Source organism: Lithobates pipiens, unplaced genomic scaffold, assembly GCF_037356315.1.
Source record: "Lithobates pipiens isolate NorthernLeopardFrog02 unplaced genomic scaffold, aLitPip1_a1.2 Scaffold_8, whole genome shotgun sequence".
In the NCBI taxonomy this organism is placed as follows: Eukaryota; Metazoa; Chordata; class Amphibia; order Anura; family Ranidae; genus Lithobates; species Lithobates pipiens.
The window spans coordinates 636574999-636602168 of record NW_027507903.1 but is presented as its reverse complement, the minus strand read 5'-3'; the positions used below and the strand labels follow the sequence as shown (position 1 = coordinate 636602168).

Sequence of the window (27170 nt, the reverse complement as noted above, 5' to 3'; positions counted from 1 at the left end):
GACATAGAGGGGCTGCTACAGCATTACGATGGATAGAAAAGTTATTGTGATACACTACAAAGGGAATCCAGGTCAGAAGAGATCACAATAATTACAATAATTTTCTGAGGGCAGTTTGAAACTTTGCAGAGAAGAAAGGAGACTGGCAGAGGAACTGGACAGCTCTGACTCTTCAACCAGACAGCAAAGGTTGGTATAACTATACATGGCCCCATGCTATTCACCCTCTACTCAAAATACAGTTAAAGCTGAACTCATGGTGTATTGCACTTACTGTACATTGGTACTTACATTGGTCCAGCTTGGCTGATCCCTGTGGGTGGATCCTAATTATCTTACGGGTCTCAGACCGGTTGCTTGGCACGAGCGCCATTCACAGGACACCTTGCATTTTTTTTTTTTAATGAATACAAAGCGTTCCATGATTGGACAAGGAGGAGAGGCCAGACGGTAACAGTTACAGAAATCAGTGTGCAGTAACTTCTAGCAACCAATGGGTGAGCAGCGATGGTGTGCAGTAACCTATAGCAACACAATCAGTGAGTGGTGATGGTATGAAATAATCTCTAGCAACCCAATGAGTGAGCGGTGATGGTGTGCAATAACTTCTAGCAACCCAATCAGTGTGTGGTGATGGTGTGCAGTAATCTCTAGCAACCCAATCAGTGAGCGGTGATAGTGTGCTGTAACCTATAGCAACCTAATCAGTGAGCGGTAATGCTGTGCAGTAACCTATAGCAACACAATCAGTGAGCAGTAATGGTGTGCAGTAACTTATAGCAACCCAATCAGTGAGCGGTAACGGTGTACAGTAACCTCTAGCAACTCAATCAGTGAGCGGTAATGGTGTGCACTGTGCAGTAACCTCTAGCAACCCAATCAGTGAGCAGTAATGGTGTGTAGTAACCTGTTGCAACCAATCAGTGAACAGTAGTGATCTGCTGTAATCTCTCACAACCAATCAGTGAGCGGTAAGGATAGGCTGTAATCTCTGGCAAACAATTTCAATCGCTGCGTGATCTGCTGCAGTAAACTGATTTTGAGCTGACTTGCTATTTTTTTTGTATGTCTCAGAATGTAGGGGGGGCCCCCAAGAAAATGTTTGCCCAGGGCCCAATCAATATTAAAGACAACACTGAAGAAATGACACTTTGCTACAATGTAAAGTAATTAGTGTACAGCTTGTATAACAGTGTAAATTTGCTGTCCCCTCAAAATAACTCAACACACTCTCTCTCTCTATATATATATATATATATATATATATATATATATATATATATATATATATATTAAAGAGAATCAAATTAAAAATGAAGACTGTGGGTATTGGGGATGGTGCAGCAGCTGTTCACGCAAATAATGGTTCCATTAAATAAAAATAAATAAATATCCAGTAAATAAAAAAAAAAAAAATAGCAACTGCTGTTCCAGTAAAACGAAACTTCACTGCAATAAAGGGAAACCGACTAACGAGGCAACCAAGTAAAAAATAAAAACGGACCAAATAATATGATCGCAGATACCTTACAAAGACCTCTAGTGGCAAAAGACACCATTACATGTAATGCACACAATTATTTAACCCTTCTGCCAAACTGAGCCATCCCATGTTGTAAAGCACTGCGCAAACTGTTGGTGCTAAATAAATCCTGTATAATAATCTAATAATAACAATATAAGAACATTACATGCAAATAAATAAACTTTCTTCAAACATTTAGGCCAGAATATATTCTGCTACATTTCTTGGGTGAAATAACCCAAATCAGTGGATATAATTTAGCCTGTATAAAAGTTATGGTATATATCTGATAATTGATCAGTTCTGATGTACTGATGGCCTATCTCATTTCTTGAGGCCTGAAAACACCCTCAAATGACCCCTTTTTGGAAAGTAGACCATCCAAGGTATTTGGTAAGCGCCGCCACCGGGGCAGTACAGCATCATCATGTGACTGGTGTGGTGGTAATCAATTTATTATTATATAAATAATAATAAATAATTATCAATAATTATTATTTTTATTACATTTCTTTTTTTTTTTTACAATTTTGTTTACTACAATAGTTCTCAACCCTGTCCTCAAGTACCCCTAACCGGCCATGTTTTGGGAATTTCTCTTATGCCTCGTACAGACGACTGAAATTTCTGGAAAAATTGAGAACCTGCTCTCAAACTTTTGCTGGCGGAAATTTGGCCAGCAAAATTTCCGATGGAGCATACATACGGTAGCATTTTCCGGCGAAACGCTCTCATCTGTCTTTTGTTGGCCGAAAATTCTGACTGTGTGTACTCGGCATTAGATAAAGTAGGTGTCAAAAATAGATTTTTTTTTTGTTTAGTTAGAAGTTTCTTTTGCTAGAGAATTTCTTAGAACCCCCAAACATTATACATTTTTTTCTAACACCCCAGAGAATAAAATGGTGGTCATTGCAATACATTATGTCACACCGTATTTGCGCAGGGGTCCTACAAACGCAATTTTTGGGAAAAAAATAAATTTTTTAATTAAAAAATAAGAAAACAGTAAAGTTTGCCCAAAAATTTCTACAGGTTACCAGTTTTGAGTTACAGAGGAGGCCTAGGGCTAGAATTATTGCTCCCGCTCACAATCGCTGTGATACCTCCCATGTGCGGTTTGAACACCGTTTACATATGCTGGCACGACTTATGTATACTTTCGCTTCTGCGTGCAAACTCGGTTGGATGGGGCGCTTTAAATGTATTTAAAAAAAAAATTCTTATTTATTTTACTTGTTTTTTTTACACTGTCCCTTTAAAAAAATAAATTCGGATCACTTTTATTCTTATTACAAGGGATATTTAGAGAAAAAAAAAACATGAAAGGACCTCTTTAATGTGAGATCTGGGGTCAAAAAGTTCTCAGATCTCATATTTACACTAAAATGCAATAAAAAAAAAATGCTTTTTTTTCCCTTTAAGACCATTGGGCGGAAGTGACGTTTGATGTCGCTTCCGTCATCCAATGGTACGGAGTTGAGTGGGGGCCATCATTCCCTCACTCAACTTCATGCCTCTGAGGGCAAAGGATCAAATGGTCTTTGCCGCTACCAATGGCTCTGGTAAGTGGCGGAGATGACCGGGATGCGGCGGGAGGGGCGGTGGGCACCTCTCCCACTGTGATCTGGCAGCAAATCCGCCACAGAGGCCACTTTTACCTGTCCGCCATTTTTAAAAATACCAGGGTTATTGCAGCTTTCTGCTGCCATAACAACGCCAAAGAACCGGTGTATAATGAGGGCGAGAGGTCCGGAAGTGGTTAACTGACAATTGCGCGGTCATGCAACAATGTACCGAAATAAAATGTATGTCATTTTATTCACACAAATACAGCGTTATGTTGGTGGTATTTGATCACCACTGTTTATTTTTGTGCTATAAACAAAAAAAAAACAAAAAACGATAAAAAAAACAATATTTTTGTACTTTCTGCTATAAAACTTATTCAATAAAAAAAAAATGAAAAAATAAATAAATAAAAAGTCTTCACCAGTTTAGACCAATATGTATTCTGCTACATATCTTTGGTAGAAAAAAAATCCCAATAAGCGTATATTGATTAGTTTGCGCAAAAGTTATAATCTCTACAAACTATGGGATATATTTATTCATTTATTTATTTACTAGTAATGGTGGAAATCAACGATTTATAGCGGTTAAAACTGTGGTGGACATTCGGACACTAATTGACACTTTTGACACATTTTGGGGACTATATCAGAGAATGGGGGGTGCATACCCCAACGAACTAGGGTCAAAGATATATCAAATATAACCTTTATTCAATTTCTTAAAATAAAACGTGTCAAGGATATGTATATTTTTCCCCACTTAAAGGGAGATATAGAGAGGTTAAAAGAGTACACAGTGGCCAATTACAGCTAATGCCGCATACACACGACCGTTTTTTCCACCAGAATAAACTCTGACGGTTTTTCCGACAGAGTTCCGCTGAAACGGATTTGCCTACACATGATCACACCAAAGTCTGATCGTTTAGAACGCGGTGACGCGTTACAACACATACGACGGGACTAGAAAAAGGAAGTTTAATAGCCAGTAGCCAGCCAATAGCTGCGTTTTTGGTCCATCGGACTAGCATACAGACGAACGGTTTTCCCGATAATAAGAAATTGATTCCTTTGGAAAGATTTAAAACATGTTCTATTTCTAGGTCTGTCAGAATTTTTTCGAAAAAAAAATAAAAAATCAGCTGAAGCCAACACACGATCGGAACATCCGATGAAATGATTCCATCTGACCTTTTCTGCCGGAAAGTCCGACCGTGTGTGATGGGCTATCTGCATATATTCTGATCATTAAGGTCATACTATCTGTGCTACCTGTGGTCTCATATAGGGGGCCGTATTAATCGATAGTTATAGATGTATACAGTATCTGCCTCAAGAAAAGGCTAGCTCCAGAGACAAGGATTACACTGTCTGCACCATCTATATACAAAAAAATTAAAGCGACGCTTTTTATTAAAAGTATAGCATCAAGTCATTTAAACTCCTGGGATATTGATCTGGTCAGTAAAGTAGCAGAGGGGGTTGGTAATCAGTTTCAGCTGCGTTGGTGTTAATTAAATTAACAACAGGTGCACTAGATGGGCAACAATGAGACAACCTCCAAAACAGGAATGGTTTTACAGGTGGAGGTCACTGCCATTTTTTTCCCTACTTATTTTTTCTGACAGTTTTTGACTAGTTTTGCATTTGGCTAGGGTCAGTGTCACTACTGGTAGCATGAGGCGATACCTGGACCCTATAGAGCAGTGGTCATCAACCCTGTCCTCAAGGCCCACTAACAGGCCAGGTTTTATGTATTACCTTGGGGAGATGCAGACTAGAATACGGCAATCACTGAGCAGCAAATGATATCACCTGTGATGTATTTCAGTTATCCTCCAAACCTGGCCTGTTAGTGGGCCCTGAGGACAGGGTTGATGACCACTGATTTAGAGGTTGCACAGGCAATTCAATTCCTCGAGGATGGCACTTCAATACGTGCCATTGTTAGAAGGTTTGCTGTGTCTCAAGAGCATGGAGTAGATTCCAGGAGACATGCATTTACTCTAGGAGAGCTGGACATGGCCGCCGTAGAAGGTCCCTAACCCATCAGCAGGACGGGTATCTACTCCTTTGTGCAAGGAGGAACAGGATGAGCACTGGCAGAGCCCTTGAGAATTACCTTCAGCAGGCCACTGGTGTGAATGTCTCTGACCAAACAATCAGAAACAGACATCATGAGGGTGGCCTGAGGTCCCAACATCCTCTAGTGGGCCCTGTGCTCACTGCCCGGTACTGTGGAGATCGATTGCCATTTGCTATTGAACACCAGAATTGGCAGGTCCACAACTGGTGCCCTGTGCTTTTCACAGATGAGAGCAGGTTCACCCTGAGCAAGGGTCTGGAGAAGCCACGGAGAACATTATGCTGCCTGTAACATTGTTCAGCAGGACCGGCTTTGTGGTGGGTCAGTGATGGTCTGGGGAGGCATATGCCAGGAGGAATGCACAGACCTCTACAGGCAAGACAATGGCACCCTGACTGCCATTAGCTATAGGGATGAAATCCTTGGGCCCATTGTCAGAACCTATGCTAGTGCAGTGGATCCTTCACCAATGCCCAAAAATGCCTCATGTGGTGAGAATATGCAGCCAGTAGGGATGAGCCAAACACCCCCCAGTTCAGTTTGCCTCAGAACATGCGAACAGGCAATAAATTTGTTCGAACATCCAAACACCGTTAAAGCCTATGGGACTCGAACATGACAAATCTAAAGTGCTAATTTTAAAGGCTTATATGCAAGTTATTGTCATAAAAAGTGTCTGGGGACCCGGGTCCTGACCCAGGGGACATGTATCAATGCAAAAAAAAGTTTTAAAAACGGACGTTTTTTTGGGAGCAGTGATTTTAATAATGCTTAAAGTGAAAAAATAAAAGTTTAATATTCCTTTAAATTTCGTACCTGGGGGGTGAGAATAGTATGCCTGTAAAGTGTCATTTCATAAGGAAAAAAAGTCATTTAAAAGCACTTGCTGCTATAATGAATTGTTGGCTCCCCATTATACAGAGAACAGTCATTGAAAGTCATTGATAAAAAAAAAAAATGTGTGGGGGCCACCAAATTCAATTACCAGGCCCTTCAGGTCTGGTATGGATTTTAAGGAGAACTCCACGCCAAATTTAAAAAAAAATGGCGTGGAGTTCCCCCCAAAAATCCATACCAGGTACCTGGCAGGCTGCAGGAAAAGAGGGGGGGACGAGAGAGCGCCCCCACCCCCTGAACCGTACCAGGCCACATGCCCTCAACATTGGGAGGGTGCTCTGGGGGTAGATCCCCAAAGCACCATGTCCCCATGGGCCTCATCCCCACAACCCTTGTCCGGTGGTTGTGGGGGTCTGCGGGCAGGGGGCTTATCGGAATCTGGAAGCCCCCTTTAACAAGGGGACCCCCAGATTCCACCCCAGCTGTTTGAAATGGTAATGGGTACATTGTACCCCTACCATTTCACAAACAAAGTGTAAAAAAAACACACAGACACCGTTGTGATAAGTCCTTTATTAAAAATAAAAAAAAGATCCCAGCGGTGCTAATCCACTCTTGGTATCCTGCGATGGGTGATCATCTCTCCGGGGTCCAGCGATGGATGATCTCTCCTCTCCAGGTCCAGGGTCCAACGATGATGTCCAGTGCAGCGCATCCTGTCTCCACCGGAGACACCGCAGGAATCCCAGCATGACAGGTCTCTTAGCTGAGGAGGACGGGGCCACCCGTCACGTGACCCCACCCCCCTCTGACGCAAGGGGAAATCCCCAGTGACGTGCGGGTAACCCCGCCCCCCTCTGATGTAACGGAAACCTGCGTTAATTACCAGAGCAGAGTATATACTGTATATATCCTCTGATTACCAGATAACTTGCATTGAGGTCACACTACCTTACAGTGGTCCTAATTCCAAAAATGGTCACACTTCCTGTGTGTATAACCACCGTGTTTTGCCTATAACAAGGCTTTGTTAGGGTTAAATGTGCAGAAAATCATAGTTCAAAAAAAGGTAGAAAAGAAAATAGGGGGTGCAAATTATCCCCACATGGTAAATCACAAAATGGCTGCTATTTCCTCTCCTTTTATATTTATAGAGTTAGCTTGCAAAATGAGCTCCGCTGTGATGGTGTCATCATGCAGGCCACACGTCACGTGAAGACATGGATCCTTGTCTCTTGTCTTTCCTCCTCCCAGAGCGGCAATCTGCCTTGTTTACATAAGCAGACCACCGCTCTGTCTGTCTGTCTGCAGGATGATCCGCGGATGCCGGCGGACATTGAGTATGGAGTATATGAGAGTATGGAGTATATGACATTAGGCAGCATATGCAGGAGGAGAGTGTGTAGGGTGCAGTGGTGGGTAGTGCGTGCAGGAGAGGAGTGTGTAAGGTATAACAACTGGCAGGGTGTGCAGGAGAGAAGTGTCGAGGGTATTGCAATGAAAAGTATGCACAGGAAGGGTGTGTGGAGGGTGTAGTGGTGGACAGTATGTGCAGGAGAGGAGTGTGGAGGGTAATACAATGGGCAGGGTGTGCAGGAGAGGAGTGTGGAGGGTATTGCAATGGACAGTATGTGCGGGAAGGGTGTGTAGAGGGTGTAGTGGTGGGCAGTATGTGCAGGAGAGGAGTGTGAAAGGTATGACAATGGACAATCGCATCACCCACTGCCGCCCCTGCCGGACCCGAAAAAAGACAAAAGGCTAAACCATTAACTGCAGACTCTGCCATTTGACAGTTCTTATATAGGTAAGGGGTGGGGCCACCTGGAGAAAAACACCTGGTGATCATCTTTTTTTCAGGCACCCCTACATCAGGGGACATTGTTTTTTTTGGAATTGTTAAAAACAATGTTTGTGTTTTTATTTCTTGTTGGTGCTTTTTTTTGTGAATGAGTAAATGTACAATGAACCCCATACTTATTCACATAAAGGGGGCTTCCAGCGGCTTTCAGATTCCGATAAGCCCCCCCCCCCCCCGCCTGCAGACCCGCACAACCACAGCCCAGGGTTGTGGGCAGGAGGCCCTTGTCCCCATCAAAATGGGGACAAGGTGCTTTGGGGTGGGGGGCAGAGTACCCCCAGACCCAAAGCATCCCCCCATGTTGAGGGCATGTGGCCTGGTATAGTTTAGGAGGGGATGCGTATGCTCGCTCACCCCCCCCCCCCCCCTTTCCTGCCAGGCTGCATGATCTGATAAGGGTCTGGTATGGATTTTTGGGGGGAACCAGTGCCATTTATTTTTTTTATGGTGTGGGGTCTTAAAATCCAAAGGGCCTGGTGTGGATTGGGCGGGGGTTCATGCCATTTTTTAAACATTTTTCTATTGCTGGAAATGTTTTCTTTTTCATTCAGCTGTAAGCAGGGAAGCCCGTTGACAGCTGACGACTCATGCATTAAGGATGCCGCGGCTGGCTTTCCAGCCCACTCATTAACAACCAGCTATTCACTGTGTCCTGATTGGACAAAGCTTTGCCCAATCAAGGCTTTGAATGCACTGAGCAGTGCACAGTGTATTGTGGGGTGCTTGGCGGGTGAAAATCCCACCGAGCGCCCCGGGTGGACAGGCGATGTTCAGGCCAAACTTTTATTTAACTGTTCGGTCAATTCTACTATCCACTAATGTGGGGGAACACTACAATTCTCACTAAGGTTCTTTTCTGGCTATTATTATTATTATCATTAATATGTCATTCATACTTTCATTATTAGCGAGGGTTCCTCGAGATCTGAAGGTTATTTCAAGGGTTCCTAGTTAAAAAGGTTGAGATAGGCTGCCTTAGCACTGGTTTATTTATCAGTTCCCTACATGTCACGCTCCAACTGTCTGAAGTATGTTTTATCAACATAAATGTGAGATAAAAAGTAAAAAATCCATCTTGCTGATAACAAATCATGCACGTCTTCTGAAAAAGATTATAGAAAAGCCCTAATAAAGGCAAATGAAGACAGAGGGTGGAGGGTGAGCACAGGAAAAGTACCCCGCCACTGTAACTCACAGGAGTATGGCAGAGTTCTCAAAAACATTTTAGCAGTCCTTATATATAGCGATTGCATTTCTTTTCTTTTATAAAGCTTACGAAATTTTTGGCAAGTACAGAACATATCCAATGATTGTTCCAGAAATGCTGTGTCCTCGTCTCTTTATGGGAGTTGAAAAGTTTACCGTATATATTCTAGTATAGGTCGATCCGAATATAAGCCGAGGCCCCTAATTTACCACAAAAAAAATGGGAAAACTTATTGACTCGTGTATAAGCCGAGGGTGAGACATGCCTGTCCATCCCTGTGTCCATCCCTGTGTGTCCATCCCTGTGTGTCCAGCCCTGTGTGTCCATCCCTGTGTCCATCCCTGTGTGTCCATCCCTGTGTGTCCATCCCTGTGTGTCCATCCCTGTGTCCATCCCTGTGTGTCCAGCCCTGTGTGTCCAGCCCTGTGTGTCCAGCCCTGTGTGTCCAGCCCTGTGTGTCCATCCCTGTGTGTCCATCCCTGTGTGTCCAGCCCTGTGTGTCCAGCCCTGTGTGTCCATCCCTGTGTGTCCAGCCTACCTGTGTGTCCAGCCTACCTGTGTGTCCAGCCTACCTGTGTGTGCAGCCCTGTGTGTCCATCCCTGTGTGTCCATCCCTGTGTGTCCAGCCCTGTGTGTCCAGCCCTGTGTGTCCAGCCCTGTGTGTCCATCCCTGTGTGTCCAGCCCTGTGTGTCCAGCCCTGTGTGTCCATCCCTGTGTGTCCATCCCTGTGTGTCCATCCCTGTGTGTCCAGCCCTGTGTGTCCAGCCCTGTGTGTCCATCCCACCTGTGTGTGCAGCCCTGTGTGTCCAGCCCTGTGTGTCCAGCCCTGTGTGTCCAGCCCTGTGTGTCCATCCCACCTGTGTGTGCAGCCCTGTGTGTCCAGCCCTGTGTGTCCAGCCCTGTGTGTCCAGCCCTGTGTGTCCAGCCCTGTGTGTCCATCCCTGTGTGTCCAGCCCTGTGTGTCCATCCCTGTGTGTCCAGCCCTGTGTGTCCATCCCTGTGTGTCCAGCCCTGTGTGTCCAGCCCTGTGTGTCCATCCCTGTGTGTCCAGCCCTGTGTGTCCATCCCTGTGTGTCCATCCCTGTGTGTCCAGCCCTGTGTGTCCAGCCCTGTGTGTCCAGCCCTGTGTGTCCAGCCTACCTGTGTGTCCAGCCCTGTGTGTCCATCCCTGTGTGTCCAGCCCTGTGTGTCCATCCCTGTGTGTCCATCCCTGTGTGTCCATCCCTGTGTGTCCATCCCTGTGTGTCCATCCCTGTGTGTCCAGCCCTGTGTGTCCAGCCCTGTGTGTCCATCCCTGTGTGTCCAGCCTACCTGTGTGTCCAGCCTACCTGTGTGTCCAGCCCTGTGTGTCCAGCCCTGTGTGTGCAGCCCTGTGTGTGCAGCCCTGTGTGTCCAGCCTACCTGTATCCCGAGCCTGTGTCCCGAGCCTGTGTCCCGAGCCTGTGTCCCGAGCCTGTGTCCCGAGCCTGTGTCCCGAGCCTGCGTCCTTCTGCACATACGGCGGCCATGCCAGGATCGCCGCACCTCTTCTCGTCTGTGACAGACGGCGGCCATTCCACTGTTCAAAAGTCGCGCCTCCGTCTGTGATAGACGGAACACTCAATTTCCCAGCAGTCTGTGTTCCGCCTATCACAGACATCCTCTCATCCTCATCCGTAGTATGAGGATGAGCGGATGTCCGTGATAGGCGGACCACTGACCGCTGGGAAATTGAGTGTTCCGCCTATCACAGACAGGGAGGCGCGGCTTTTGAATAGGGGAATGGCCGCCGTCTGTCTGCTCGACACGCTGATCGGGTAGACAGATGGCGGTGACTCGAGTATAAGCCGAGGGGGGCACTTTCAGCCTAAAAAAAGAGGCTGAAAATCTCGGCTTATACTCGAGTATATACGGTATATTTTAAAGTGATAGTAAAGTCTCGTTTTTTTTTTTAACCACTTACTAACTGCGCCATAGCCGAATTACGGCCACAGCGTGGCTCGATAACTCTGGGAGGGTATACATCCTCCCAGAATCGCGCTCTCCCTGGGGAGTGCACACATCAGTATCTGACAGCAGCCATTTACCACGTGATCGAATGACGGATCGATCACTTGTAAACAAACCGGTGTCAGGTCAGATTCTTCTCATTCCTCTCTGTACTGATAGGTACAGTGTGAGCGGAGAGGGGAGAGATCGGGTGCAGCAGCGCTGTGGGCTGAATTTGTGATGCCCACATCGCTGATCTGTGCCCATTGCAGCCTCATCCAGCCATCCATCCATCTATGCTTAGCCATCCCTCTGTCATACTCATCCAGCCATCCATACTCAACAATGCTCATCCATCCATCCATGCTCAGCCATCCATACCCAGCAATACTCATCCATCCGTCCATACTCAGCAATACTCATCCATCCATCCATGCTCAGCTATCCATACTCAGCCATACTCAGTCATACCCAGTCATACCCAGCCATACTCAGCCATACCCAGCCATACCCAGTTGTACTTAGCTGTACCCAGCCGTCCTCAGCCATACCCAGCCATACTCAGCCATACCCAACCGTTAGCAGCTGTACTCAGTCATACCCAGCCGTCCTCAGCCATACCCAGTTGTACTCAGTCATACCCAGTCATCCTCAGCCATACCCAGCCATACTCAGCCATACCCAGCTGTAACCAGTTGTACTCAGTCATACCCTGCCGTCCTCAGCCATACCCAGTTATACTCAGTCATACCCAGTGTGACAGTAAAGTTCCCTGTCCTAGTAATTGTCGCCCAGGTTTCTCAGATAGGCAGGTTGGGGGGCTCCAGAGGTATTTAATGTGGAGGAATCTGTTTTATCAGTTTCCTCCAAAGTTTGTAAAATCCAGTTGGGGACCTGGAGCCTGGAGATTCCATAGCGTTATTGGTGGGACCGAATCTCCAATCCTGGGACCAGGTTTTGGGAACAGCCAGGAGTCTGGCTGTTTGATTGAGCAGGTGGGCTTATCTCTGGGCTTATAGCAGAGTCAGGATTAGGGTTTTGGGCTCCACCCAGAGAGACAGGAGGTCTCCAGGAGTCCAGAGAGTGCAGGTGTGCACTAGTGAAAGCCAGAGATCCAAATCTGAGGATCAGAGCAGTGAGGGGCTGCTTTCTAGATAGACGCTGTGTGCATCCAAGGCTTTAGCAGCAAGGAAACTGAAAAGAGGTACAGTAGTTGTACGGGAACCCTGTTATATGGCCAAGAGGGCTGAAGTTTAAAGCCTTGGTGGCAGTACTGCTGAAGAGAGACAGGTGGCTTGGCATTTTTCATTTATTGTTTTTGGGATAAGAACCCCTGTGTGGGCAACCAGGTCCATGTATGAACTTTATTTTGTTCCTTTTAATAAAACTGGGCTACCATGCCCTTAAACTAAAGTTCCTGTTCACTGTGAACTTACTGAAAAGGCATCTACCACTGAGTTAAACATCCCCCAATGTCACACCAGTCATACCCAGCCGTACCCAGTTGTGACCAGCCATACTCAGACGCACCCAGCCATACTCAGCCGTACCCAGCCATACTTATCTGTGACCATCCGTACTCAGCCATACATAACCATCCGTACCCAGGCATACTTAGCCATACTCAGCCATACCCAGCCATACACAGCCATACTCAACCATACCCAACCATACCCAGCCATACCCAGCCATCCACATTTATGGCTCAACCATACTCAGCCATCCCAATCCATGGCTCATCCACCCCCATTCATGCTTATCCATGCCACATCAGTTCTCATCCATGTCACTACAGTGCCTCAAAAAACTGTAGTAGGTAGTCAAGTTAGATTTGAAATGTATGTCCCTAGAACACCTGGTGGTGCTCCCAGCATGTTGGGCCTCTGTGTGTAGCCTGGCTGTGGATAAGTCTCCCACATGTGGTATTGCCATAATCAGGAGGAGTAGAAAAATCTATTTGTGGGTGTCATTTTTGGTATGTAAATGCTATTTCTTAGATATATTATATAAATGGACAACTTTGTGTAAAAAAAAATGTGTTTTCATTTTCTTTCCACATTTAGCAAAAACTTGTAGAAAAAAATGACAAGTTCAAAAGACACATTATGCCTCATAGATTATATGTTGGGGTGTTTTCTTTTCAAAACTGGGTCATTTTTGGGGTGTTTCTATTGTCCTGGTGCTCCAGGGCCTTCAAAAGTGTTAGCCCCTGTACACACGGTCGGACATTCTGACAACCAAATCTGTTGGATTTTGTCCGAAACTGTTGTATACACACGGTTGGACAAAGTTGTCGGAAAATCCGATTGTACATAACGTGATGACGTTATTTCGTTACGATGGGACTACGTTCAGGCTAGTAGCCAATAGCTTTGGTCTAGGAATTTGATCTGAGCATGCGTGGCACTTTGTCCCTCGGAGTAGGCTACACATGATCGCAGTATGTCCGATCTGAGCATTTTGTCGGAAAATTCTACCGGCAAGTTGGAAAAGTTGGTCCGTCGGACATTCCGACGGAAACAGTCCGATGCAGACCACACACAGTCGGAATATCCGACAAAAAGGTCCGATAGGACACATTCCGTCGGAATCTCCGACCGTGTGTACAAGGGCTAAGAGGTAGTCAAAGAATAATATGTGTAATTTATGTTCCTAGAACGCCTGAAGGTACTCGCTCAATGTTGGGCCTCTGCATGTGGCCACGCTGTGTAAAAGTCTCACATATGAGATATTGCTGTACTCAGGAGGAGTAGCATAATGTGTTTTGGGGTGTAATTTATGGTATGCATATTCTATGTGTGAGAAATAATCTGCTAATATGACAATTTTGTGAAAAAAAAAGAAAGAAAAATCTTGATATTGCAGGGAATTGTGGGAAAAAATTACAACTTCAAAAAACTCACCATACCTTTTACTAAATACCTTGGAATGTCTACTTTCCAAAAAGGAGTCATTCGGGGGGTATTTGTACTTTTTCTGGCTTGGTAGGGTCTCAAGAAATGAGATAGTCCGTCAGTACTTCAAGTGTGATCAATTTTCAGAGGTTGGCACCATAGCTTGTGGATTTTATAACAGAAACAAAGAAAAATGCATTTTTTAAGAATTTTCAGTCTCTTATCTTTTATAACACACAAAAAAAACCCTGTCGTAATTAAATACCACCAAAAGAAAGCTCTATTTGTGTTAAAAAAAGGAAAAAAAAATCATATTAGGTACAGTGTTGTATGACTGAATAATTGTCATTCAAAATGTGAGAGCACCGAAACTGAAAATTGGTCTGGTTAGGAAGGGTTTTAAATGCTCAGTGGGTGGTTAAACAAACAGGATATACTTACCTCCTCTGTGCAGTTGGTTTTGCACAGAGCAGCCCAGATCCTCCTCTGCATGGGTCCCTTTTCGTTGCTCCTGGCCCCTCCCTCATGTCGAGTGCCCCCGCAGCCAGCAGCTCGTTGTAGGGGCACCTGAGCTGAGTCACAGCTCCGTGCATCCATTCAGACATGAACCCCCGGCCTGCCCCAGCACCTTCTCTCCCTTGATTGGCTAACTGACTTGATTGATATCCACAGGAGCCAATGGCACCATTGCTGTGTTTTAGCCAATCAGGAGGAGAGTCCTGGATGGCTAAGACACTCGTGGACATCACTGGAGTGAGATGGGGCTCAGGTAAGTATTTAGGGGTGCTGAGGAGGCTGCTACACACAGAAGAAAGATTGTTTATCTTAATGTATAGAATGCATTAAGATAAAAAAAAATGGACTTTACAACTCCTTTAATTACTTCCTACCCGGCCACTTCACATAAATGGCCAGGTGGGAGCTTTGTCGTTCTGAGTGAATGTATCCGTATGTTCCTTCAGAACACATGCCTCTGGCGGGATCGGGGCCACGCAGCAATGTGGTCCTGTGATGGCTGTGTCACTCGGACACAGCACATCACAGTTCGGGACATGGGTGCTGTGATTGGCCATCCAGATCACATGATGGCTGTGTCCAATCAGTTCTTCCCACTGACCTCATTGGGAGCTCAGCGGCAGGGCAGGGGGGGGGGGGGGGGGGAGAGGGATGCTGCAGCCATGGCAGCTCTCTGTGTAACTGATAATTTTAGTTTTAAGTTACACAGAAATCACACACACTGCAGCCATCCCCACACAGTAAACCAAGCACCACTGTCCCTGCCCAGTGTACATCAACATCTGTCACAGTGTCCCATCAACATCTGTACAAGTGCACAAAACATCTGTCACAGTGTACTAGTGTCCCAGCAACATTTTTAACAGTGTACCCATGCACAAAAACATCTGCAATATTGTCAGTGAACGATCGGTGGATCATCAACATCTGTTGGTGTCCGCAGGTAGACGATCAACATCTGTCACAGTATACAACTGCACAAAAACATCTGTCCCAGTGTGTCAGTGTCCCATCAATAAATAAAAAATTGAAAGCACCCCTGCCCCCCATGCTTGTGTGCAAAGGCGAACATACACGTTTGTCCCATACGCATATGTAAAAGGCGGTCGCACCACATGTGAGGTATAGCCATGAATATCAGAGGGAGAGCAATAATTCTAGCACTAGACCTCCTCTATAGCTCTAAACTGTAACCTGTAAAGGCTTATAAAATGTTGCCTATGGAGATTTTGAAATTCCGAAGTTTGGCGCCATTTTACAAGCGTGCAAAATTTTAAAGAGTGACATGTTTGGTATCTATTTACTCAGCGCAACACCATATTTTATCAAAAAAGTGGGTGTTATATTGTGTTTGTGTGCATTAAAATTCATTAAAGTGTACTTTTGCATTAGCGTGTGAAGTTGTGTTACAAAAACTGCTGCGCAAATACAGTGTGAAACAAAAGTTTTCAAAACCCACCATTTTATTCTCTAGGGCCTCTGCTACAAAAATAAATAACGTTTGGGGATTCTGAGTAATTTTCTAGCAAAGAATACTGATTTTTACTTGTAAACAAAAAGCATCAGAAGAAGTCCTGGTCTTAAAGTGGATAATGGTTGAAGGTATTCCTTGGATGTTGGGCCCCTCTATGTGTCCAGGCTGAGAAAGTCTCACACATGTGGTATTGCTATACTCAGGATAAGTATCATGTGTTTTGGGGTGTAATTGCAAGTATGCCCATGATGTGTGTGAGAAATAAATTGTTAATATGAAATTTCTGTGAAAAAAAACACATTTTATTTATTTTCTTCATTTTCCAAAGAATTGTGGGAAAATATTACAACTTCAAAAAACTCACCATGCCTATTACTAAATACCTTGGACTGTCTACATTCCAAAAAGGGGTAAAATGAGATAGGCCGTCGGTACATCAGGATTGATTAATTTTCAGTGATTGGCACCATAGCTTGCAGACTCTATAACTTTCACGGAGACTAAATAATATCAACTAATTTGGGTTATTTTTACCAAAGAAATTTAGCAGTATACATTTTGTTCAAAATTTATGAAGAAGAATAACTTATTTGCAAAACTGTATAACAGAAACTAAGAAAAATATGTTTTTTCCCAAACATTTTGTTTTATTGCTGTTGTTTATAGCAGAAAAAAAAAACCCAGTCGTGAACAAATACCACCAAAAGAAAGCTCTATATGTGTAAAAAAATATAAAAATTTCATATGGGTACAGTGTTGCATGGCTGATTAATTATCATTCAAAATGGGACAGCAATGAAAGCTGGAAATTTGCCAGGTCAGGAAGGGGGTGAAAGTGCCCATTAATGTGGTGGTTAAGCTATTAATCACCCCCTACACATACCTTGTAATGATGTAACGATGAATGAGGGCAAACATGTCTGAGTGACAACCATGGCTCCCTCCATAGATACAGAGGAGGAGTGAGCTTAGACACGGAGGGTCAAGAAGTGTGTTATTCTCAAGATCGCCAGGTAAACATTAAAGCAAAAATGCAGGAAAAAGAGAAAACTAATGTAGCACCCCCCGGGTCTTCTGAGGACAGAGTGTAACATCTAGAGGCAGGGGCCAAGCTAGCTAGTCCATGGCTATAATTGGAAGCTTGTAACAAAAATTGGGCATCAGTCACTCTTGATATTTTCAAAGCTTTATTTGAAAGGTAGAAATTGTACATAGCTGGTACAGTAGTAAACGAGTGGAGTTATACAACAAAAATAATACTTCATCTTAAAGTTCTAACGTAAGAGTATTGTGTAAAACAACATACTCGTACAGAAACCTAAGCCTGTTTGACTCAATAACAGAACAGTAACATATTTGTAACATTGTAAAAGTATAATCTAAGAATATATGAATACTTTAGTGTGTTATCTTGTGTTTCAATGTGGTAACTTGTAGGGATGGCCTCAGTCCAACTTTCCCTCCGTGAGCTTACTTATCGAGATCGCACAGCCTGTTGTGTGGGAGATGTTCTATCCCCGAGTAGTTGCAGCCAACGGGCCCCTAGCAACTAGAAGGGGGAGGTTAAGTTCATGGGTGATCAGGTGCGTTGGCTGACTGGACATTGTTTCGCAACAGTGAAAAATCATATAATAGAAACCGCTACAGAAATAAATGAGGCAAAACAAAAATGGAAGGAGGAAAAGGAAAACCAAAAGATGGAGTAGGAGGGAGGAGAAGCAACAGTTGGGGGAAGACCCAGTGAAAGTAGGGGAAAGGAGTTAGGGGTGGTTTAATCCTCCTCCTCCTCTTCCGGCTTGAGGTAGATCTTTCCGGCAACCAATCAAGTCTTTAGTTGGGAGTATTCGGCTGTTGTGGTAAAATTGTGCCAGCAAGACCACATTTTTTATGAATTTAGAAGTTGTCTCCTTGGCTGAATGAACAAGCTCCTCCATCTCAGCAATCTTATTTATGCGGTTGATCCAGTCCGTTATCTTAGGAGGGTTGGGGGAGCGCCAACAGGCTGGAAAATACATCTTAGACACATTTATATTTTCAAATCTTTAATGTAGAACTTGAAAGTAGGTAGTAGGAGAGAGGGTTAGGTGTCTCAGATATCAGTAACAGATCACTTACAGACTCCTTGGATCCAAAAAATATAGCTTCACAGTACTAGAATCTTTAAGCCGATCCCGCAATACTGCAAATACGTTTTAGATGTAGAAAAATATTTAGCTTCACAATGTCAGAACCTTTAGGTTGACCTGGCAACACTGTAAGCACATTTGTGATGTACATTGGTGTGAAAAAGTGTTTGCCCCCTTCCTCATTTCATGTTCCTTTGCATGTTTGTCACACTTAAGTGTTTCGGAACATCAAACCAATTTAACCACTTCAGATCCGCGCTATTGCCAAATGACGGCATTAGCACGGACCTACATTTTCGGGACTACGTCTATTGACGTAGTCCCGGTTACGAGCGGCCTGCGCGCCCCCTGAGGGGCGCGCGCGGCGCGCTCTGTGATCGGCGAGTCCGTGAGACTCGCCTGATCACCGATCCGTGTAAGGGGTCGATCCCGACCCCTTATCACGTGATCAGCTGTCAGCCAATGACAGCTGATCATGTGATAGAACGGAGCCGGTAATCGGCTATTATTCCTCCTCGCGCTGACAGCGCGAGGAGAGAAAAAAAAAGCCGATCACCGGCGGCCGTGATCGGGACATCAGTCCCGATCACGGCCATCAATACAAGGGACCACCTGCCACCTGCCTGTGCCCACCTGCCTCCCGCAGTGCCATCCTGAAATTAAATAAAAGCAAAAGTAAGTGCCCCCCGTCAGTGCCCCCCGTCAGTGCCCATAGTGCCCACAGTGCCACCCACAGTGCCACCCACAGTGCCACCCACAGTGCCACCCCACAGTGCCACCCACAGTGCCACCCACAGTGCCACCCAATCTGCTCAAAGGTGCTGCACCCCAGTGCCGCCCATCAGTGCCCAGCAGTGCCGCCCATCAGTGCCCAGCAGTGCCGCCCATCAGTGCCCAGCAGTGCCACCTATCAGAGCCACCTATCAGTGCCACCTATCAGTGCCCATCAGTCCCATCTATCTGTGGTACCTATCAGTGCCCATCCGTGCCACCCATCCGTGCCACTTATCCGTGCCACCCATCCGTGCCATCTTATCTGTGCCCATCTTTGCCCATCAGTGCCGCCTTATCTGTGCCCATCGGTGCCGCCTTATCTGTGCCTATTAGTGCCGCCTTAACTATGCCTATCAGTGCCCACCGGTGCAGCCTATCAGTGCCCACCAATGCAGCCCATCAGTGCCCACCAATGCAGCCCATCAGTACCCACCAATGCAGCCTATCAGTGCCGCCTAATCAGCGCACTTCAATGAAGGAGAAAAATGACCCGTTTGCTAAATTTTATAACAAACTATTAAAACATGATTTTTTTTTTTTTTTTTTTTGCATCTTTTTTTGTTTGTTTAGCAAAAAATAAAACTCCGAGCTGTAACTAAATACCACCAAAAGAAAGCTCTATTTGTGGGAAAAAAATGATAAAAATTTCATTTGGGTACAGTGTTGTATGCCCGCGTAATTGTCACTCAAAGTGCATCAGCGCTGAAAGCTGAAAATTGGTCTGGGACTGAGGGGGGTTTAAGTGCCCAGTAAGCAAGTGGTTAAACAATAGTCAAGGACAACACAAGTAAACACAAAATGCAATTTGTAAATGAAGGTGGTTATTATTAACGGTGAAAAAAAATCCAAACCATCATGGCCCTGTGTGAAAAAGTGATTGCCCCCCTTGTTAAAACATACTATAACTGTGGTTGTCCACACCTGAGTTCAATTTCTCTAGCCACACCCAGGCCTGATTATTGCCACACCTGTTCACAATCAAGGCATTACTTAAATAGGAGCTGCTTGACACAGTAAGGTCCACCAGAAGATCCTTAAAAGCTACACATCATGCCGAGACCCAAAGAAATTCAGGAACAATTGAGAAAGAAAGTAATTGAGATCTATCAGTCTGGAAAGGGTTATAAAGCCATTTCCAAAGCTTTGGGAATCCAGCGAACCACAGTGAGAGCCATTATCCACAAATGGCGAAGACATGGAACAGTGGTGAACCTTCCCAGGAGTGGCCGGCCGCCCAAAATTACCCCAAGAGCGCAGCGACGACTCATCCAAGAGGTCACAAAAGACCCCACAACAACGTCCAAGGAACTGCAGGCCTCACTTGCCTCAGTTAAAGAGGAAGTAAACCCCTTCAAACCACTTTGACCTACAGGTAAGCCTAGATTAAGGCTTACCTATAGGTCCAAGCAATATCTCCTAAACCTATATGGTTTAGGAGATATTTGCCCGAAAATGGGCACCGCTGTCTACGGCGCATGCGCCGTAGACAGCGGCGCGCAGGCGCACTAAATGCGGCAAGTCCAAGAATGGATTTGCCTAATTTGTCGACTCCCGTGCACATGCGCGGGAGTGACGTCATCGCGGCTTCGCCTAATGGCAGCGGCGGAGCTGCGAGATGCGACTCCCGTGCGCATGCGCGGGAGTGACGTCATCGCGGCTTTGCCGCTGTCATTGGTCGGAGCTGCGAGACGCCACCAGCAAGATGGATGCGGCGGACTACAGGGATCAGCGGCGACTTCGCTGGCTCCTGTGTCAGGTAAGTGACACATAATGAGCTACTATGCGATGCATAGTAGTCCATTATGCTTTACCTTTGCAGGGAAAAAAAGAGGAAGTAAACCCATCAGGGTTTACTTCCTCTTTAAGGTCAGCGTTCATGCCTCCACCATCAGGAAAAGACTGGGCAAAAATGGCCTGCATGGCAGAGTTCCAAGGAGAAAACCACTGCTGAGCAAAAAGAACATCAAAGCTCGTCTCAATTTCTCCACAACACATCTTGATGATCCCCAAGACTTTTGGGACAACATTCTGTGGACCGATGAGACAAAAGTGGAACTCTTTGGAAGGTGTGTGTCCAAGTATATCTGGCGTAGAAGGAACACTGCATTTCATAAAAAGAACATTATACCAACAGTAAAATATGGTGGTGGTAGTGTGATGGTCTGGGGCTGTTTTGCTGCTTCAGGACCTGGAAGACTTGCCGTGATAAAAGGAACTATGAATTCTGCTGTCTACCAAGAGATCCTGAAGGAGAATGTCCGACCATCTGTTCGTGTACTCAAGCTGAAACGAACTTGGGTTCTGCAGCAGGACAATGATCCTAAACACACCAGCAAGTCCACCACCGAATGGCTGAAGAAAAACAAAATGAAGACTTTGGAGTGGCCTAGCCAAAGTCCTGACCTGAATCCTATTGAGATGTTGTGGTATGACCTTAAAAAGGCCGTTCATGCTCGAAAACCCTCTAATGTAACTGAATTAGGACAATTCTGCAAAGATGAGTGGGCCAAAATTCCTCCAGGACGCTGTAAAAGCCTCATTGCACGTTATCGCAAACGCTTGGTTGCAGTTGTTGCTGCTAAGGGTGGCCCAACCAGTTATTAGGTTTAGGGGGCAATCACTTTTTCACACAGGGCCATGATGGTTTGGATTTTTTTCACCTTTAATAATAAACACCTTCATTTACAAATTGCATTTTGTGTTTACTTGTGTTGTCCTTGACTATTGTTTAAATTGGTTTGATGTTCCGAAACACTTAAGTGTGACAAACATGCAAAGGAACAGGAAATGAGGAAGGGGGCAAACACTTTTTCACACCACTGTAGATGCATCCACCAAAGGAGTCACCAGGCCCTTCTGAGAGACCAGCCTTCATGCTGACTCCCTCCAGCAAGGGTCCTCCCCTGGATCTTCTCAGCTTGGCTTGGCTTTTTCCATGCTGGGCAAGACCGCTTAAGAACCACCTCAGGATTTGTAGGCCCCAGACAGGCATCCGGGCCTACCTGCTGAGCTCACTTCAGCAGATTGTCCTCAGGCCAGGAGTGCCAATAGCAAAAGAGAGTTAGTGCATGCCTCCACCCAAATATAAATCCTCTCCCATAATGCACAAGTGGCCAAGAACCTCCTACCGGGCTGGCTGGAAGAAGAATAAATATTCTTAACTGAAACTAGTTATACTTCTCATACTGACCTGTGGTACCTGTGTCACCTACTGGCAACAGTGAGTAATGCACAACTTAATTGAGATTAGGGAAATACCAGATAAACTGTAGAATCAGTCTGAGCTGTCTACAGCACAGCCAAAATTTAAGACCCCTTTTACACTGAGGCAATTTTCATGCATTTTAACGCTAAAAATAGTGCTTGTAAAGCACCTGAAAACTGCCTCTCAAGCCACCCCAGTGTTAAAGCCTGAGTGTTTTCACACTGGGGCAGTGCTCTTGCAGGACGGGAAAAAAAGTCCTGCAAGCAGCATCTTTGGGGTCATGTGGGAGTGGCATATACAATTGGAATGAATGGGCACTGCTTCCGAAGTGCCTGAAAAGCACTTCAGAAGCACCGCATCATGGACCCTTTTAACCCCTTCTTGGGTGTTAAAAGCGCCCGCTACCGCCCAAAAAGTGGTGCGAAAGAGTTTTTTTCGGCAGTAGCTGGGCGATTTCAATGCTAGCGCTGACACGATCCCAGTGTGAAAGTAGCCTAAATTTTCATTATAGCCCCAGGTTAGGACCAGGGGTCTACACTAATGCAGCCACTATGTCTAAGGGCCGGCAAGCTGCAATATGCTTTGGTGATGGATTCATAGCCGAAACGCATCAACGTATAGCCTGTACCCATGTAACCAATAAAGTACTTTTGTTCAAGAGCATCCGAGTTGCCAGCCTTCCTGACTTAAAAATTTTACCTGTAGGGCCTGAACAGGACGGCCAATTTTTATATTGGCAGTAGAGCTGGGGTAACAATTTGCTTCTGTTATGACTGTTCATTACCAGCTCCTGCTTTTTCCACTTTGCATTGTGTATTGAACTTGCTATTACATCACTTGCTAATTTTATCATGGATACAAAACTGGTTACAGTTTTGGAGAATGAGCAAGCAGACAACATTTGAGCGATCCTCACATCTTCTGACCGGCAATTGAAATTGTCTCAAGTCTACCAAATATGACAAAGATTTCACAATAGAAGCCCAATGCAAGTCAGTTTTTGAAGGACTGAAAACTTTAATGAAGAAAGAGATATGGCTTTGGTCTCTCTATTGGCCTCTCTATATATGACGATCTAAATACCGATCTCCAGCTCAACATTTCTAAGTTAGAGACTGAGATTATGGAGACTAAGAGATCCCAGTATTTACGGGACTGTGGTATAATTTTGGCTGTATGCTCTGCACACAGCCATATCTACTGTGCTCATATAAGCACCCATTTCCGTCTTAAAGATATAATACCTTACCTATCAACCCACTCATCCAAATAAACAGACATGACCACCCTTCTTACGTTCTCAGCTCAGCTCCATCAGCATTACTTCCCTGGGAGCAGTGAGCCTGGCTCTTTTATTTACACATAAACAGGAAGCCACACCCTGGAGGGTTTGCCTCCAACAGCTAATCCCCTCCTACACAGTTTGTGACCTCACAAGAAATGAACAAAACAGGATGAGAATGACCATATAAGGACATGACCAAATAAAGACATGACACAGAATAAATACATTTATACAATAACCAATGAATGATGACTACAATTCCGCTGATAGGAATCCTTAATATACATTGTTCCAGAGAACAATGCATACCTGAAATATGCTACCCTTCCTTGTGGATGGAAGGTTATCTGTAGGTTCATGCTGTGAATCTCGACATGTGCTGACCAGACACAGCAGAGACAATGAGCGTACATCGGTCCATAACTGATCGTCTGTGCAATGCACAGGGGCCCTTTCGCTGGCGGACATACCCCCACTCTGCAAACACCTCTCTCCAATCCCAGGAAGTTATCCACTACCTAACGCATCTCAACCAGCGTCAGTCTGCCCCAGTCAGCTCTTTAGAGCGGCCTGCGGGAGTGCTAACACTGGGAGACTTATGACAATACATTTAAAATACAACTTCATAAAACTTTCCACAACAGGGACTTAAATGACTATGAGGATGGGACTGTTTATATTTGCACTAAAAATAAAAAATCCCCTCACTCCATTCTCTAACCACTTCCCGCCCGCCTCATGCAGAATGACGGCCAGGAAGTGGTTCTGTTACCCTGACTGGGTGTCATATGACTTCCAGCAGGATAACATGCCAGTGCAGCACGGTGGTTGTGAGTGCGGAGTGTCAGTCTGACATCCTGAATCTCCGATCATGATAAGAAGCCTCTGTCAGAGGCTTCTTACCACGCGATCAGCTGTGACCAATCACAGCTGATCATCGCGTGAACCAGGAAGTGCCAATAAACTGAATTTCTCGGTTCGCACTGACAAGGAGAGCTGATCAGAGTCTCTCTCTGTCGGGGGGGGGGGGTCTGTGCTGATAATCAGCACATTGATTATATGCACAGCCCCGTCAAATGTACAAATCACCTGCCATTCAGTGCCCAGCAATGTAAAAACAATAAATTCTGCCAGTGTCCACCACAGTGCCAATCACTGCACATCACAGTGCCAATCACTGCCCAGTAGTAACACCTGTCAGTACTTATCAGTACCTCATCATCAGTGCTGCCCATTAGGGATGAGCTTCAAGTTCAAGTCGAACATCAGCGTTCAACCGTTTGTCTAATTACGAACATTATGGGCCGTTTGTGCCAAATTTGAGTGGCGTGTCATGGCCCATAATTCACTGCGGTATCGCAGTGCATTGCTGGCTGATGATTGGCCAAGCATGGACTATGACCCGCATGCTTTGGCCAATCACAGTGCAGTAAGAATGGAGAGCCATAATTGGCCGAATATATATGCACTGTATTCAGTTTAGCTAGATTCATTCCTGTTATTCTCTTCCTAAGATACTTACAGGCAGCTGCAGTATTTTCAGTCAGTGTACTGTATCCTATGCAACTGTGCAACTAAAGCTAATTGCAGACAATTGCTGGTGTTCTCTTCCTAATAATACCACAGCTTGCGAACCGAACCAGGGGGTGTTTGGCTCATCCCTACTGCCCATCAGTGCCACCTGTCTGTACCAATCAATACCACCTATCAGTGCCAATCAGTGCCACCTGTAAGTGCCACCTATGAGTGCCTATCAGTGTCACCTATTGGTGCCCATCAGTGCTGCATATCAGTGCCTCCTCATCAGTGCCACTTTATCAGTGCCATCTCATCAGTGCCCGTCATTGAAGGGGAAAACAATGACAGAAGCCAAAAAAATATATATTTTTTAAAAATGTTTGTCTTTTTTAGCTTGTTTAGCAAAAAATAAAAACCGCAGAGGTGATCAAATATCACCAAAAGAGAGCTCTATTTGTTGGAAGAAAATGACAAAAATTGACTTTGAGTACAGTGTTGTATGACTGACTGTGCAATTGTCATTCAAAGTGTGATATTGCTGAAAGCTGGAAATTGTCCTGGGCAGGAAGTGGCGTATGTGCCCGGTATTCAAGTGGTTAAAAGTAATCGGGATCAGGGGGGGGGCGACAGAATGGTTCATTTCAGCTCACATGAGGTTTCCGATACACATTCAGAGTTTTCTGGCTCAGCTGAACCTCAGTCTCTTATCTCCTTTTCCAGAAAGGAGCAGGCTGCAATAAATCTTCAAACATCAACACAGCCACCAGATCAAAGAGGAAAAAGAGGACGAGGCGGGGATCATCATGCAAGCAACACAGGCTACAGAAGATATCCAAGAAAAGCCAAGAAAACACAGAATTAACACACAGAATTAACAACTAATCTTTCTAACAATATATTGAACTTGTCAAGCATAGAACTATCCAGAGCTTTTTTTTTCTCAGAGAATAGGTGCAGGAACACAACCATGCCCACCACATGCACATAACGGCATTAAATAGTAGCTCTTCCCTCTGCGTACAACCCCCCTCCCTCCACTGCCCTCATCTTCTCCGCCCTCCTTAAAGGCTCCACCATCTGTCATATGTCTTACCTTTGTTGCAAGACTAAGCTGAAATGCCTATCCGGCTGTAGTACTTCCCAGCAGTGGCAGAATTATAGGGGTCGCTGAGATTGCTATGGCGACCAAGCCCTTTGCTGCAGGGGGCCCCTTGAGGGCCCCCTGTACTCTTTGATGGGAGGAACGGGGCGACTAAGAACAAGCTCCCTGATCGTCAGCCAAACTATAATCAGCACTGTGCAGGGAGCTGTCAGGGTAACCTAAAGTGAAATCACAGTGTGTGCTCTTTGTCTCCCCCTACAGTGCAGTACCCAGCAGGAAGTGCTAAGGTAAAGGACTGCTGTTTTTTTTTATAAGACTGTCTATCTACTGTATGTATGTGTGTTTATATGTGTGTGTGCGCATGTATGTATCTGTATGTATGCGTGCATATGTATGTGTGTGTGTGTGTGCATGTATGTATGTATGTGAGTGTGCATGTATGTGTTGCGCCAGCTCCTGAAGAGCATGCGCTATGTTTTTTGAAATTTAATGTTACACCTGAACTGCAGTTTGGCTTGGGTATAATTATTCCAAATTTGGACCTCCGCATCAGTCTAACTGGACTATAGGGTATTCAGCCTGGCCATAGAGGGCGCCGTCTCTTCTGGCAGACATGGAACCACAGTCTGGTTGTGTGCTTTAAGGTTACTTTCTCTCGGAGCCCGCCCAGTGGGAGTGTCACTCTTGCTGTGCTTTCTGGGAGAGGGTACTTAAGATGCGCATGTCACGTGGTTCGGGGTTTCAGGTCCAGAAGTATGTTCTGACTCCATGGTCCTGGTCCTCCTGACCAACCCCCAGGAAGGCTATGGCCTGGGGTGTGGATCCACCCAACTTTATGTCTCGGGGCTGGCTAGCCCAAGGCAAGGTAACTAAAGAAAGGATTCCGAGGTGGTCCGGTGTCGTCTCCGCTTGTGGAGAGGCTCAGCAACTTCGTAGCTATCCAGGGGAGGACTCTTCAGAAGAAAGCCATGTACAGGTTGGCTTCTTAGTAAGAGCCTGGTGAGGCTGAGGGAACTAAGTGAATCTAATCTCGTGGGTATCGCCGAACCGGCTGAAAGAAACCAGTACTACACAAATGTTCTACAAGTTCTAGTTTCCTACATGTTCTACAACAACGTCTGTGGCAAAGACTTGTTCCTGATTTGAGCACCTTGTTGGTTGCTCGGCCTTGTGAGAGAGGGACTATCCAACCTGAGTGATCATCCAGTTGTGAATGGCTATTC

At 45.3% G+C, this 27170-nt stretch overlaps 1 protein-coding gene across 1 annotated transcript in view; it reads right to left on the bottom strand.

The window, feature by feature from the left end:
* LOC143961569 (alpha-2,8-sialyltransferase 8E-like) overlaps positions 1 to 26149 on the bottom strand; it is a 218066-nt gene extending 191917 nt beyond the window's left edge. The window contains exon 1 of the mRNA XM_077470879.1: positions 25939 to 26149. The gene's annotated coding sequence lies outside the window, so the exon portion shown is untranslated. The remainder of the gene's footprint in view (positions 1 to 25938) is intronic.
* Positions 26150 to 27170: the final 1021 nt, after the last annotated feature.